The sequence below is a fragment of the Oncorhynchus tshawytscha genome, linkage group LG28 (genome assembly GCF_018296145.1).
Source record: "Oncorhynchus tshawytscha isolate Ot180627B linkage group LG28, Otsh_v2.0, whole genome shotgun sequence".
NCBI classification, from domain to species: domain Eukaryota; kingdom Metazoa; phylum Chordata; class Actinopteri; order Salmoniformes; family Salmonidae; genus Oncorhynchus; species Oncorhynchus tshawytscha.
The window spans coordinates 6,655,436-6,672,089 of NC_056456.1; positions in this window are offsets into that span (position 1 = coordinate 6,655,436).

Consider the following 16,654-nt stretch of genomic DNA (forward strand, 5'->3'; position numbering starts at 1 on the left):
TTCCATGGATTCTTCAATTACATTGAGCTGATGTCTGATGTGCTGTTCCTTCTTTTTCCGTTTTGTATTTCTGTATTGTTTTAGTGATTCACCATAGTGATGGCTCAGGTTTTCTGGGTCTCTGTCACGTTCTGACCTTTATTCCCTTTGTTTTGTCTTTATTTAGTATGGTCAGGGCGTGAGTTAGGGTGGGCAGTCTATGTGTGTTTTTCTATGTTGGGGTTTTGAGTTCAGCCTAGTATGGTTCTCAATCAGAGGCAGGTGTCGTTAGTTGTCTCTGATTGAGAATCATACTTAGGTAGCCTGGGTTTCACTTTTGAGTTGTGGGTGTTTGTTTCCGTGTGAGTGTTTGTTGCCACACGGTTCTGTTTCGATTTTGTTCATGTTCACGTTTATTCTTTTGTATTGTTTCATAGTGTTCAGTTTATATCTTTAAATAAATGTTATGGACACTTACCATGCTGCACATTGGTCCTCAGATCCTTCTCGCTACTCCTCCTCAGAAGAGGAGGAAGAATGCCGTTACAGTCTATGTTTTTGGTTGGATAGGTTTCTAACATTTTTTCTTAGGTTTTTGCATTCTTCATCAAACCATTTGACATTTTTGTACATTTTCTTAGGTTGTCTGCTTGAAATGTTTTGATTTGAGAAGCTGAGAGGTCAAATACACCGTTTAGGTTCTCTACTGCCAAGTTTACACCTTCACTATTACAGTGAAACATGTTGTCCAGGAAGTTGTCTAGAAGGGACTGAATTTGTTGTAGCCTAATTGTTTTTTGGTATATTTCCACAATATTTTCCTTCCATCTACAGCATTTCTGTAATATTACTCAGTTCCTTTGGCTTTGATGCCTCATGATTGAGCATAGCTCTGTTCGAGCAGAGTGTTATTTTGCTGTGATCTGATAGGGATGTCAGTGGACTGACTGTGAACGCTCTGAGAGACTCTGGGTTGAGGTCAGTGATAAAGTAGTCTACAGTACTACTGCCACGAGATGAGCTATAGGTGTGCCTACCAAAGGAGTCCCCTCGAAGCCTATCATTGACTATGTACATACCCAGCGTCCGACAGAGCTACAGGAGTTGTGACCCATTTAGTTGGTTATGCTGTCGTAGTTGTGTCTAGGGGGGCATATGAGGGAGGTAATGCTGTCACCTCCAGGTAGGTGTTTGTCCCCCTTTGTGCTGAGGGTGTCAGGTTCTTGTGCAGCTCCATCATTTAGCTCTCCACAGACTAGTTCATGTCCCTGGGCCTGGAAATGGTTGATCTCCCCCTCTAGAATGGAGAAGTTGTCATCGTTAAAGTAAGGGGATTCTGTGAGGGGATATAGGTAGCACACGAGGACATTTTTCTCTGTTGAGATCATTTCTACCCAGATTTCTAGCCAGATGTAAAATGTTCCTGTTTTGACTAATTTAATAGTGGGTTAGGTCTGCTATATACCAAATGTACATACCCCCTGAGTCTCTTCCCTGTTTCACACCTGGTAGTTTGATGGATGGGACTACCAGCTCTCTGTAACCTAGAGGGCAACCAGTGGTTCCATCTCCTTTATAACATGTCTCTCTCTCTCTCTCTCTCACTCTCTCTCTCTCTTTCTCTCTCCCCTGTTGTTCTCTCTCCCCTGTCCCCTCTCTCTCTCTTCAGGATGACTGAGTTTTGCATGTTAACATTATTGGATTAAAATGAAAGTATAAACAAATATACATACATATGGTTTTCTATATTTTCCATACTCTGTCTCTCTCCTCTCTCTCTGTCCCCCTTCGTCCCTGATCCATTCACACATCACGGTTTACGGGTTCACTTGTCTCCACTCCACAAATTCCCAACGTGGTCTCTGCGTGTTTATCTTGGTGTTCTCCCTTCCTGAGAGACTCATGTCTCTCTCCCTCTCTCTCACAGATGACTGAGATTGGTATGTTAACATTATTGGATTCAAATGAAAGAAAAAACAAATGTACATACATATTGTTTTCTATATTTCCAATACTCTGACACTCAACATTAGCAATGACACAGAAAATATGTTTCAATTATGCATTTTGCCTCCGAAGAAATCTAGGACTTGATTGAGCATTGAGCATTAATGTAATTTAATGCATTTTTCCATTTTGGGTTTACACTAAAATCCTCATGAGGAAATAATGTGGTTGTACTTCAATCCAGAGTTGCTCTGAGGTAAAAAGAGGAATGAAAGATGTTTTAGATCCCACTGGAATTACAGAGGAGCTCCTCTGACAATCTATTTCTTTTAGAAGGATTTTACCTCAAGATATGGAACCAGCGTTGGGCAGCAAGAAAGCAAGAGAGTGTGTGTGTGTGTGAGTGTGCTTGCGTGCGTGCACGTGCTTGCGAGTGTGTGTGTTTGTGTGTGTGCAGAGTACAGCAGCTCCAGTTGGCTCCAGGACAAAGGGAGAGAGTATGCTGTTTCTTACTGCAGATGTGGTATAGGGAGGAGGACAGCTGATTGCGGTCACAGGACTATCAGAAACAATCTGCACCTTCAGCCGCATGCAGACAGGGGTGCTGACAAGACAACAACTCCCACGGGACATGGGAAAAACAGTATCTGTGTCCCAAATGCCACCAAATTCCCTTTTATGACGCACCACTTAAAGCTGCAATATGTGACTTTGTTGACAACCCGACCAAATTCACATCACATATTCACAATGTGTGTTATAGATATGTCATTCTCATTGAAAACAATTCTATGAAGTGGTAGATTTGTTCTATGTGTGCTATTTCTATACTTCCCGTTCTTAAGTTTATTTTTTGCATCGTTTACTGTGCATCTTTTACACCGGCTTCAAACAGCTGAAAATGCAATGTTTTTGGTTATGGAAAATACATTTCACAGTTGTTTAGATGGGAAAGGGACTTATTTTTTTTGTAATAGTGAAGACATCAAAACTATGAAATAACACATACGGAATCACGTAGTAACCAAAAAAGTGTCATATTTTATATTTGAGATTCTTCAAAGGAGCCACCCTTTGCCTTGATGACAGCTTGCACACTCTTGGCATTCTCTCAACCAGCTTCATGAAGAATGCTTTTACAACAGTCTTGAAGGAGTTCCCACATATGCTGAGCACTTGTTGGCTGCTTTCCTTCACTCTACAGTCAAACACATCCCAAAACATCTAAATTGGGTTTCACAAAGACACAGCGGTTGGAACCAAAAATCTTACATTTTGACTCATCAGACCAAAGGACAGATTTCCACCAGTCGGTGGATGACATATCTATAACACACATTGTGAATATGTGATGTGAATTTGGTCGGGTTGTCAACAAAGTCACATATTGTGTTTCTTGGCCCAAGCAAGTCTCTTCTTCTTATTGGTGTCCTTTAGTAGTGGTTTCTTTGCAGCATTTCGACCATGAAGGCCTGATTCACGCAGTCTCCTCTGAATCTTACTCAAATTATTACCAATCCCACAAGGTATGACTCCAAACACCCAGAAAAGGCTACTCTTCTTGATGTTATCCTCACAAATAATCCTGATAGGTATCAGTCTGGTGTGTTCTGTAATGGCAGCTCAGTGAAACGACCTGTCCTGATTGTCATAGATGCTTGCTAAAAACAACTTTAATCAAATCAAATCAAATTTTGAGCAAGCCTTCCTTCATGAACTGGCCTCTGTAAGATGGTATAGAATCAGCTTGATCCCCTCTGTTGAAGACGCTTGGAACTTCTTTTTTGATATTTTTAGTGGTATTGTTAACAAACACACCCCCATAAAGAAAATGAGAATTAAAACAGGTTTCAGCCTCTGGTTCGACCGTGATCTTGCAGAGTTACTCCACCTTAAGAATTGCATTTCGCGAAAGGCACGGCACACACATACTCAGGCTGACTGGCTCTCATTAAGGCAAATGAGAAATAAGTGCACTCAGGCTATCCGGAAGGCCAATGTTAGTTACTTTTTAGGAGCAGTTCTCTCTCTGTGGGTCTAACCCCAAGAAGTTCTGGAAAACAGTTAAAGACCTGGAGAATAAACCCTGCTCCTCACAGCTACCATGTCCCTTAATTTTGATGATGTGGTTGTTACTGACAAGAAGCACATGGCTGAGCTCTTTAATCACCACTTCATTAAGTCAGGATTCCTATTTGACTCAGCCATGCCTCCTTGCCCATCAAACATTTCCTCATCTCCCACCCCTTCTAATGTGACTATCCCTGATGCTCCTCTCTCTTTCCCCTGCCCCGCTACAAAGTTCCTACCTGCAGGCGGTCACTGAGTCCAAGGTGCTAAAGGAGCTCCTTAAACTTGACCCCAAAAAAGCATCTGGGTCAGATGGTTTAGACCCTTTCTTCTATAAGGTTGCTTCCCCTATCATCGGCAAACCTGTCTCTCCTCTATGGGGAGGTTCCCATTGCTTGGAAGGCAACCACGGTTCGTCCGTTATTTAAAGGTGGAGATCAAGCTGATCCTAAATGTTATAGGCCTATTTCTATTTTGCCCTGTTTATCAAAAGTGTTGGAAAAACTTGTCAATAATCAACTGACTGGCTTTCTTGATGTCTATAGTGTTCTCTCTGGTATGCAATCTGGTTTCCGGCTCAGGTTATGGATGTGTCACTGCAACCTTAAAGGTCCTCAATAATGTCACCATTGCCCTTGATTCTAAGCAATGTTGTGCTGCTATTTTTATTGACTTGGCCAAAGCTTTTTATATGGTAGACCATTCCATTCTTGTGGGCCAGCTAAGGAGTATTGGTGTCTCTGAGCAGTCTTTGGCCTGGTTTGCTAAATACCTCTCTCATTAAGTACAGTGTATAAAGTCTGAACATCTGCTGTCTCAGTCACTGCCTGTCACCAAGGGAGTACCCCAAGAATTGATCATAGGCCCCACGCTCTTCTCAATTTACAACAACAAAGCTCAGGCAGTAGGAAGCTCTCACACAAAATCCAGGGAGGGGCCAGCTGAGTATAAGACTGTAACATCTGCCTATAAATGGATGCATTTGTGTTAAATACTCTACAACAAAGCTTTCTTAGTGTCCAACAAACTTTCTCTGCCCTTAACCTTGTTCTGAACACCTCCAAAACAAAGGTCATGTAAGAAGAATGCCCCTCTCCCCACTGGTGTGATTACTACCTCTGAAGGTTTAGAGCTTGAGGTAGGCACCTCATACAAGTACTTGGGATTATGCTAGACAGTACACTGTCTTTCACTCAGCACACATTAAAGCTGGAGGCTAAAGTTCAATCTAGACTTGGTTTCCTCTATCGTAATCGCTCCTCTTTCACCCCAGCTGCCAAACTAACCTTGATTCAGATGACCGTTGTACCCATGCTAGATTACGGAGACGTAATTTATAGATAGGCAGATAAGGGTGCTCTCGAGCGGCTAGAGGTTATTTACCATTCGGCCATCAGTTTTGCCACCAATGCTCCTTATAGGACACATCACTGCACTCTATACTCCTCTGTAAACTGGTCATTACTGTATACCCGTCGCAAGACCCACAGGTTGATGCTTATTTATAAAACCCTCTTAGGCCTCACTCCCCCTTATCTGAGAAATCTACTGCAGCCCTCATCCTCCACATACAACACCTGTTCTGCCAGTCACAATCTGTTAAAGATCCCCAAAGCTCATCTTTTCAGTTCGCTGCAGTTAGCGATTGAACGAGCTGCAACAAACACTCAAACTGGGCAGTTTTATCTCAATCTCTTCATTCAAAGACTCAATCATGTACACTCTTACTGACAGTTGTGGCTGCTTTGCGTGATGTAATGTTGTCTCTACCTTCTTGCCCTTTGTGCTGTTCTCTGTGCCCAATAATGTTTGTACCATATTTTTTGCTGCTACCATGTTGTGATGCTGCCATGTTGTGTTGCTGCCTTGCTATGTTAGGTCTCTCTTTACGTAGTGTTGTCTCTCTTGTCGTGATGTGTGTTTTGTCCTATATTTTATTTTATTTATTTAATTTGATATCCCAGCTCCCGTTCCCGCAGGAGGCCTTTTGCCTTTTGGGAGGCCGTCATTGTAAAATAAGGGTTTGTTTTTAACTGACTTGCCTAGTTCAAGGTTAAATTTTAAAAAACAGTTGATGTTGAGATGTGTCTTTTACTTGAACTCTGTGAAGCATTTATTTGGGATGCAATCTGAGGTGCAGTTAACTCTAATGAACGTATCCTCTGCAGCAGAGGTAACTCTGCGTATTCCTTTTCTGTGTGCGGTCCTCATGAGAGCCAGGATCATCAAAGCGCTTGATGGTTTTTGCAACTGCACTTGAAGAAACTTTCAAAGTTCTTTACATTTTCTGGATTGATTGACCTTCATGTCTTAAAGTAATGATGGATAGTTGTTTCTCTTTGCTTATTTGAGCTGTTCTTGCCATAATATGGACCTGGTCTTTTACCAAATAGCCCTATCTTTTGTACACCACCCATACCTTTTCACAACACAACTGATTGGCTCAAACACATTAAGAAGGAAAGAAATTCCACAAATGAACTTTTAACAAGGCACACCTGTTAAAGAATCCATTGCCCTTTATGGTTGTGAGGTCTGGGCTCCGCTCACCAACCAATAATTCACAAAATGGGACAAACACCAAATTGAGAAATCTGCAAAAAGATCCTCAGTGTACAACGTAAAACACCAAATAATGCATGCGGAGCAGAATTAGAGACGTTTAATTCTACAACCACCTAAAAGGAAGCGATTCCCAAACCTTCCATAACAAAGCCATCACCTACAGAGAGATGGACCTGGATAAGAGTCCCCTAAGAGCTGATCCTGGGGCTCTGTTCACAAACACAAACACCCCCCCACCCCTCCAGGACAGTAACACAATTAGACCCAATCAAATCATGAGAAAACAAAAAGGTAATGACTTGACACATTGGAAAGAATTAACAAAGAAACAGAGCAAACTAGTATGCTATTTGTCTCTAAACAGAGAGTACACATTAGCAGAATACCTTAAGGCAAGCTTTATCTATGTACAGACTCAGTGAGCATAGCCTTGCTATTGAGATAGGACACCGTAGGCAGTCCTGGCTCTCAAAAGAAGACAGACTATGTGCACAAAATGAGGTGGAAACTGAGCTGCACTTCCTAACCTCCTGCCAAATGTATGACCATATTAGAGACACATATTTAGAGAAACAGATCCACAAAGAATTCGAAAACAAGTCCAATTTTGATTAACTCCCTTATCTATGGGTGAAATACCAATGTGTGCCGTCACAGCAGCAAGATTTGTGACCTGTTGTTACAAGACAAGGGCAACCAGTGAAGAACAAACACCGTTGTAAATACAACCCATATTTATGTTTATTTTCCCTTTTGTTCTTGAACCATTTGCACATCGTTACAACACTGTATGTAGACATAATTTATTACTTTGAAACTTCTGTGAGTGTAATGCTTACTGTTAATTTGTATTGTTTGTTTCACTTTTGTTTATTATCTATTTCACTTGCTTTTGCAATGTAAACATGCAGTTGGAAGTCGGAAGTTTAGATACACTTAGGTTGGAGTCATCAAAACTCATTTTTCGGGCCTCCCGGGTGGCGCAGTGGTTAAGGGCTGTGCCACCAGAGACTCTGAGTTCGCGCCCAGGCTCTGTCGTAACCGGCTACGACCGGGAGGTCCGTGGGGCGACGCACAATTGGCCTAGCGTCGTCCGGGTTAGGGAGGGTTAGGCCGGTAGGGAAATCCTTGTCTCATCGCGCACCAGCCGACTCCTGTGGCGGGCCGGGCCGGGCGTAGTGCGTGCTAACCAAGGTTGCCAGGTGCACGGTGTTTCTTCCGACACATTGGTGCGGCTGGCTTCCGGGTTGGATGGCGCTGTGTTAAGAAGCAGTGCGGCTTGGTTGGGTTGTGCATCGGAGGACGCATGACTTTCAACCTTCGTCTCTCCCGAGACCGTACGGGAGTTGTAGCGATGAGACAAGACATTAGCTACTAAACAATTGGATACCACGAAATTGGGGAGAAAAAGGGGTAAAATAAAAATATATATATTTTTTAAACCAACTCATTTTTCAACCACTCCACAAAGTCTTTATTAACAAACTATAGTTTTGCCAAGTCGGTTAGGACATCTACTTTGTGCATGACACAAGCATTTCGCTACACTCGCATTAACATCTGCTAACCATGTGTATGTGACAAATAAAATTTGATTTGATTTTGAAGTAATTTTTCCAACAATTGTTTACAGACAGATTATTTCACTTATAATTCACTGTATCACAATTCCATGGGGTCAGAAGTTTACATACACTATGTTGACTGTGCTTTTAAACAGCTTGGAAAATTCAAAAAAATGATGTCATGGCTTTAGAAGCTTCTTATAGGCTAATTGACATAATTTGTGGATGTATTTCAATTTGAGTCAATTGGAGGTGTACCTGTGGATGTATTTCGAGGCCAACCTTCACACTCAGTGCTTCTTTCCCAGAAATCAATCCCAGAACAACAACAAAGGACCTTGTGAAGATGCTGGAGGAAACAGGCACAAAAGTGTCTATATCCACAGTCAAATGAGTCCTATTTTATTTATGTATTTTTTATTTATTTAACTAGGCAAGTCGGTTTTGAACCAATTCTTATTTTCATTGAAGGCCTAGGAACAGTGGGTTAACTGCCTTGTTCAGGGGCAGAACAACATATTTTTACCTTGTCAGCTCGGGGATTCGATCTTGCAAACTTGCGTTTACTTGTCCAATGCTCTAACCTCTAGGTTACCTGCCACCCCAAAACGAGTCCTATATCGACATAACCTGAAAGGCCGCTCAGCAAGGAAAAGGCCACTGCCCCAAAACCGCCATGAAAAAGCCAGACTACGGTTTGCAATTGCACATGGGGACAAAGATCATACTTTTTGGAGAAATGTCCTCTGGTCTGATGAAACAAAAATAGAACTCTTTGGCCATAATGACCATTGTTATGTTTGGAGGAGTAAGGGGGAGGATTGCTAGCCAAAGAACACCATCCCAACTGTGAAGCACAGGGGTGGCAATATCATGTTGTGGGGGTGCTTTGCTGCAGGAGGGACTGGTGCACTTCACAAAATAGATGGCATCATGAGGTAGGAAAATGATGTGGATATATTGAAGCAACTTCTCAAGACATCAGTCAGGAAGTTAAAGCTTGGTCGCAAATGGGTTTTCCAAATGAACAATGACCCCAAGCATACTTCCAAAGTTGTGGCAAAATGGCTTAAGGACAACAAAGTCAAGGTACTGGAGTGGCCATCACAAAGCCCTGACCTCCATCCTATAGAAAATGTGTGTGCAGAACTGAAAAAACATGTGCGATCAAGGAGGCCTGCAAACCTGACTCAGTTACATCAGCTCTGTCAGGATGAATGGGCCAAAATTCACCCAACTTATTGTGGGAAGCTTGTGGACGGCTACCCATAACGTTTGACCCAAGTTGAACAATTTAAAGGCAATGCTACCAAATACTAATTGAGTGTATGTAAACTTCTGACCCACTGGGAATGTGATGAAAGAAATAACAGTTGAGATAAATCTACTCTACTATTATTCTGACATTTCACATTCTTAGAATAAAGTGGTGATCCTAACTGACCTGAAACAGGGGATTTTTACCAGGATTAAATGTCAGGAATTGTGAAAAATGTAGCTTAAATGTACTTGGCCAAGGTGTATGTAAACTTCCCACTTCATACAGTTGTATGTTTGTAATGCCAATATAGCCCTTAAATTGAATTGAAATTGAATCGAATTGAGATGGGGTGCAGGGATAGGGGGAGGAGGAGGAGGATGGGTACAGGAGTGAGAGCCAGCATCCATCGAGGGGAGTTGAGTCACTAGGGGAAAGAAGAGTGAAAAGCCTAGACTGAAATTTGATGTGTTTGTTTCTCTCCTCTGTCCCACTTACATTTCCCCATGGAGGAAGAGAGGAGACGGGAAAGAGAGGGACATTGAGGAGGAGTGGGGGAACATGCTCTGCTGCTCAGTCATCTAATGCTAAATGAAGGAGACAGATCTGAGTCAGTATCATCAATAGACAACAAGACTGACTGACTGAGATGGAGACTGAGGGAGGGAAATGGCCAGACTGAGAGAGAAATTGCGAGAGAACATATGACAAGATATAATCCATGTACACAAACAACAAGTGTGCGTTTACAATTGGCAAAGAACACACACATTTCTTTCCATAGGGCCGTAGGGTGAGACAGGGATGTAGCTCCAGCCCCACCCTATTCAATATATGCAGTACCATTCAAAAGTTTGGACACACCTACTCATTCCAGGCTTTTTCTTTATATATATAAAAAAAAATCATTGTAGAATAATTAGTGAAGACATAAAAACTATGAAATAACAAATATGGAATCATGTACAGTAGTAACCAAAAAAGTGTTAAACAAATCAAAATTATATTTGAGATTAGAGATTCTTCAAAATATATTTAGATTTGTGTAACACTTTTTTTTGGTTATTACATGTGTTATTTCATAGTTTTGATGTCTTCACTATTATTCTACAATGCAGAAAATAGTAAAAATAAAGAAAAACCCATAAATTAGTAGGTGTGTCCAAACTGTTGACTGGTACTGTTTATCAACGAATTGGCGAGGGCACTAGAATAGTCTGCAGCACCCGGCCTCACCCTACTACAGTACAATCTGAAATCAAATGTCTACTTCGTTTGCTGATGATCTGGTGCTTCAGTTATAGAGCCCATTGCCCTTTATGGTTGTGAGGTCTGGGTTCCGCTCACTAACTAAGAATTTACAAAATGGGACAAACACCAAAATTGAGAGTATGCATTTAGAATAAAAAGGGAAAAAAAGCTCTTTGGCCCTAAACAGAGAGTCCACAGTGGTAGAATACCTTATGGAAAGCTTTGACTATGTACAGACTCAGTGAGTATAGCCTTGCTATTGAGAAAGGCCGCCGTAGGCAGACCTAGCTCTCAAGAGAACACAGGCTATGTGCACACTGCCCACAAAATGAGGTGGAAACTGAGCTGCACTTCCTAACCTTCTGCCAAATGTATGACCATATTAGAGACACATATTTCCCTCAGATTACACAGATCCACAAAGAATTCGAAAACAAACCCAATTTTGATGAACTCCCATATCTATGGGTTAAATACCACAGTGCCTTCACAGCAGCAATATTTGTGAATATTTGAGATTAAGATACACAGACACTGCACTTTCTTTACTACAACCTCTACTGAGCCTAAACCCCCAACGTCTTATAGTGTTAAACAAATGACCATCACTAAACGACGTTGTTATTTTGATAATGGATGAACCCCAAATGGCACACTATTTCCTATAAAATCACATATCTGTCATTTGTTTATAGTGCACTACTTTTGAACAGGACCCACTTCAAAAGTAGTGTGCTATGGGGAATAGGATGCCATTTGGGAATAGGGTGCCAATGGCTCACAACTATTAGTATTGCATGGTAAGTGCTGCTACTTTATCTAGTTGTCAATTCAACCAAAATGTAGAGGATGTGGATAATGATCTCACACACAGTTCCCCCCCCCCCCTGTTTCACACACACCTTGCTCATTCAGTGATGCTAACGCTAGTGGACATGTGCAGTGTGCTTTACGGAGGATGGTGGGAGGGGGGAGGAAGTTAAGGGGGTGTTCACCACTCTTCAGAAGCAGTTCATGTGGCAGAGAAGAGGTGAATAAAACCTGACGGAAAACATCTGAGAGAGAGGTTGAGGAAAAAGAGACAGGGGAATTAGTGAAGAAGGGGGAAACATAAACGGAGTATAAAAAAGAAGATGAGATGAAATGAAATGGTAAAAAACTGTCAATTAGAGTGAGAGGGAGAGAAAGAGGGAGCCTCCGAGGGATAGTTGGAGAAGAAGAGAGGGGAAGAATAGTTGTACTGTGTTTGTTTGCATGTGCGTGTGTGTGCTTGGGCATGTGTATGTCTGTGTGTGTGTGTGGGTAGCAGTATATTTCTGTCTCTCAAACAAACACTGCATGGCATAACCCAGTTCTTTGAAGTCTCTTGCCACCTAATGCTGTTGGATTGATCCAGCCCTTTATTGTAAAATTCCTTACCTAAACACACAAACTCAGTATGTGTCAAACATCTCAGAGCAGGAGTGCTGATCTAGGATCAGTTTCACCTTTTAGATCACAATGTAAAAAAAGGTTACATGGACAGGGTGTCACACCCTGACCATAGTTTGCTTTGTATGTTTCTATGTTTTGGTTGGTCAGGGTGTGATCTGAGTGGGCATTCTATGTTGGATGTCTTGTTTGTCTATTTCTATGTCTGGCCTGATATGGTTCTCAATCAGAGGCAGGTGTTAGTCATTGTCTCTGATTGGGAACCATATTTAGGTAGCCTGGGTTTCACTGTGTGTTTGTGGGTGATTGTTCCTGTCTCTGTGTTTTGCACCAGATAGGGCTGTTTTTTTGGTTTTCCACGTTTATTGTTTTGTAGTGTTCGTGTTTATCTTTGTTTATTAAACATGAATCAATATAATCACGCTGCGTTTTGGTCTGCCTCTACTTCACCCCAAGAGAACCGTTACACAGGGAAGACTTGGGCCCATATCGGCCAAGCCTCACATATTAGGAGTGCTGATCTAGGTTCAGTTTCACCTTTTAGATCACAATGTAAAAAAAGGTTACATGGACAGGGAAGACTTGGGCTCATATCGGCCAAGCCTCATATTAGGAGTGCTGATCTAGGATCAGTTTCACCTTTTAGATCACAATGTAAAAAAAGGTTACATGGACAGGGAAGACGTGGGCCCATATCGGCCAAGCCTCACATATTAGGAGTGCTGATCTAGGATCAGTTTCACCTTTTAGATCACAATGTAAAAAAGGTTGAAGGGATGCTTTGGGATGTTAGGCCATCGTCAGTGTACTGTATGTGTTGTTGAGACAACACTGATTATGGTGTAGCAACCGAAATATGAATTCATGTTTTGCTCTTGTTGCCTCTAAATAAACAAAATAGCATGAAATAACATGGAAAATAACTCTTTATTTAAAAAAAGAACAAAGTGTAGCAGGCTTTGTTCAAAACCTCTCTGGCATTCATTCCTCAGTGTTGCATCATACTTGTGTTACCAGTAACTTGTGTTACCAGTAATCATTTGGAAAGAGGAAGGGCTAGGGAGTCATTGAACAAGTATTTACACCAAGAGCCAGAGTATGTCACAAGTACTAATACAGGAGAACACACCAATCTACAGCTGCAGCTCTTTCTTTCTTATTCACACAGACACACACCTACACACAGGAGTAGCCTGAAGGTGAATATGAGGACAGTGTCAGTTGGGGTTTGGACAGCAGGGTTTAAGATCAACACAGCATTAGTTCAAATCAAGTCAAATTGTATTTGTCACAGGTGTAGACCTTACAGTGAAATGCTTACTTACAAGCCCTTAACCAGCAATGCAGTTTTAAGAACCACCCCCCCCCAAAAAAAGAGATAACAATAACAAATAATTAAAGAGCAGCAGTAAATAACAATAGCAGGGCTATATCCAGGGGTTACCGGTATAGAGTCAATGTGGAGGCTATATCCAGGGGTTACCGGTATAGAGTCAATGTGGAGGCTATATCCAGGGGTTACCGGTATAGAGTCAATGTGGAGGCTATATCCAGGGGTTACCGGTATAGAGTCAATGTGGAGGCTATATCCAGGGGTTACCGGTACAGAGTCAATGTGGAGGCTATATCCAGGGGTTACCGGTATAGAGTCAATGTGGAGGCTATAACCAGGGGTTACCGGTATAGAGTCAATGTGCGGGGGCACCGGTGTCGAGGTAAATGAGGTAATATGTACATGTTGGTAGAGTTATTCAAGTGACTATCCATAGATAATAACAGAGAGTAGCAGCAGCGTAGAAGGGGGGAGGGGGGCAATGCAAATAGTCCGGGTTGTCATTTGATTAGCTGTTCAGGAGTCTTATGGCTTTGGGGTAGAAGCTGCCTCTTGGACCTAGACTTGGTGCTCCGGTACTGCTTGCCATGCGGTAGCAGAGAGAACAGTTTATGACCATGGTGGCTGGAGTCATTGACAACTTTTAGGGCCTTCCTTTGACACCGCCTGGTATAGAGGTCCTGGATGGCAGGAAGCTTGGCCCCAGTGATGGTGCGGTATGCAAATTGGAGTGTGTCTAGAGTTACTGGAATAATGGTGCTGATGTGAGCCATGCCTTTCAAAGCATTTTATGGCTACAGACGTGAGTGCTATGGGTCGGTAGTCATCTAGGCAGGTTACCTTAGGGTTCTTGTGCACAGGGACTCCTTGAAACATGTCGGTATTACAGACTCAGACAGGGAGAGTTTGAAATATCAATGAAGACACTTGCCAGTTTTTTTTTTGGAGTACAAGTCCTGGTAATCCGTCTGGCCCTGCAGCCTTGTGAATGTTGACCTGTTTAAAGGTCTTACTCACATCGGCTGAGGAGAGTGTGATCACACAGTCGTACGGAACAGCTGATGCTCTCATGCATGTTTCAGTGTTACTTGCCTCGAAGCGAGCATAGACATTATTTAGCTCATCTGGTAGGCTCGGGTCACTGGGCAGCTCTCGACTGTGCTTCCCTTTGTAGTCTGTAATAGTTTGCAAGCCCTGCCACATCTGACGAGCGTCGGAGCCGGTGTAGTACAATTCGATCTTAGTCCTGTATTGACGCTTTGCCTGTTTGATGGTTCGTCAGAGGGCATAGTGGGATTTCTTATAAGCTTCCGGGTTAGAGTCCCGCTCCTTGAAAGCGGCAGCTCTACCCTTTAGCTCAGTGTGAATGTTGCCTGTAATCCATGGCTTCTGGTTGGGGTATATACTGTACTTACTGTCATCGTTCGGACAATGTCCTCGATGCACTTATTGATAAAGCAGGTAGCCTAGTGGTTAGAGCGTTGGGCCAGTAACTGAAAGGTTGCTAGATCGAATCCCTGAGCTGAAAAGGTAAAAATCTGTCGTTCTGCCCCTGAACAAGGCAGTTAATCCACTGTTCCTAGGCCATCATTGTGAATAAGAATTTGTTCTTAACTGGCTTGCCTAGTTAAATAAAGGTAAAAATAAAAATATGTTGTGTCACCTCAATGCCATTGCAATATATTCCAGTCTGTGCTAGCAAAACAGTCCTGTAGTTTAGCATCTGCTTCTTCTGAGCACTTTTTTATAGACGAGTCACTGGGGCTTCCTGTTTTAATTTTTGCTTGTAAGCAGGAATCAGGAGGATATAATTATGGTCAGATTTGCCAAATGGAGGACTAGGGAGAGCTTTGTACGTGTCTCTGTGTGTGGAGTAGAGGTGGTCTAGATTTTTTTCCTCCTGGTTTAACATGCTGATATAAATGAGGTAAAACTGACTTAAGTTTCCCTGCATTAATGTCCCCGGCCACTAGGAGCGCCGCCTCTGGATGAGCGTTTTCCTGTTTGCTTATGGCGGTATGCATCTCATTGAGTGCGGTTTTAGTGCCAGCCTCAGTCTGTGGTGGTATGTAGACAGCTACAAAAAATAGAGATGAAAACTCTCTAGGTAGATAGTGTGGTCTATAGCTTATCATGAGATAATCAACCTCAGGCGAGCAAAACCTTGAGACTTCCGTAAATATCGTGCACCAGCTGCTGTTTATATATATGCTTATGCCCCCGCCCCGTGTCTTAGCAGAGGCTGCTGTTCTATTCTGCCGATAGTGTGTAACCCGCCAGCTGTATGTTCTTAATGTTGTGTCGTTCAGCCATGACTCGGTGAAACATAAGATATTACAGTTTTTAATATTCCGTTGGTAGGATATACGTGCTTTCAGTTCATCCTATTTATTTTCCAGCGATTGAACGTTAGCTAGCTGGACGGAAGGCAAAGGCAGATTAGCCACTCGTTGCCTGATCCTCACAAGGCAAACTGATCTTTTTCTGCAAAATCTCAGTTTCCTTCTCCAGCGAATGACTGGGATGAGGGCCTGGTCGGGTGTCTGTAGTAAATCCCTCCCTTCCGACTCATTGAAAAAAAACTTGTTGTCTAATCTGAGGTGAGTAATCGCAGTTCTGATATCCAGCAGCTCTTTTCGGTCATTAATATTGGAAGCAGCAACATTATGTACAAAACAAGTTATGAACAACGCAAAAAAACAAATAAATAGCGAGGTTGGTAAAGAGCCGATAAGATTAAGAGCCGATAAGACGGCAGCCATCCCCTCCGGTGCCATCATGATCAATACTGGAGGAATAGGAATGTGTGTGTGTGTGTGTGTATAGTACTTATGATCTTAATTAATGTATAATGAGAATATGGAGATGTGGTACATGTACCATCCCACACAATCCATCTGCATTTTCCCCACCTATGTCAGCATTTATTTTTTTAACTGTGTTTAGATGGTTGATCTTCTGAGAGCCTAATAATCACATTTTCAACATTCAACACACACAGTTGATCTTTGCAGACGGACCGAAATAATTTTAGTTTATTTAAGGAAAAGAGGGAAATATCAGTGAACGTACAGTACTGTAGTTCACCAATCTCTACCACAGTATTTTTACGCAACAATAGAGAGAGAGGACAGGGAAGGAGGGAGAGGTGGAGAGCAAAAGGAAAAGGGCATAGAGCAGACCAACCAACGCTACCTACTACTTCCCCAAAGCCATGGAAGCACAGAGGGAGGGAGAGACGAAGGGGGAACGGGG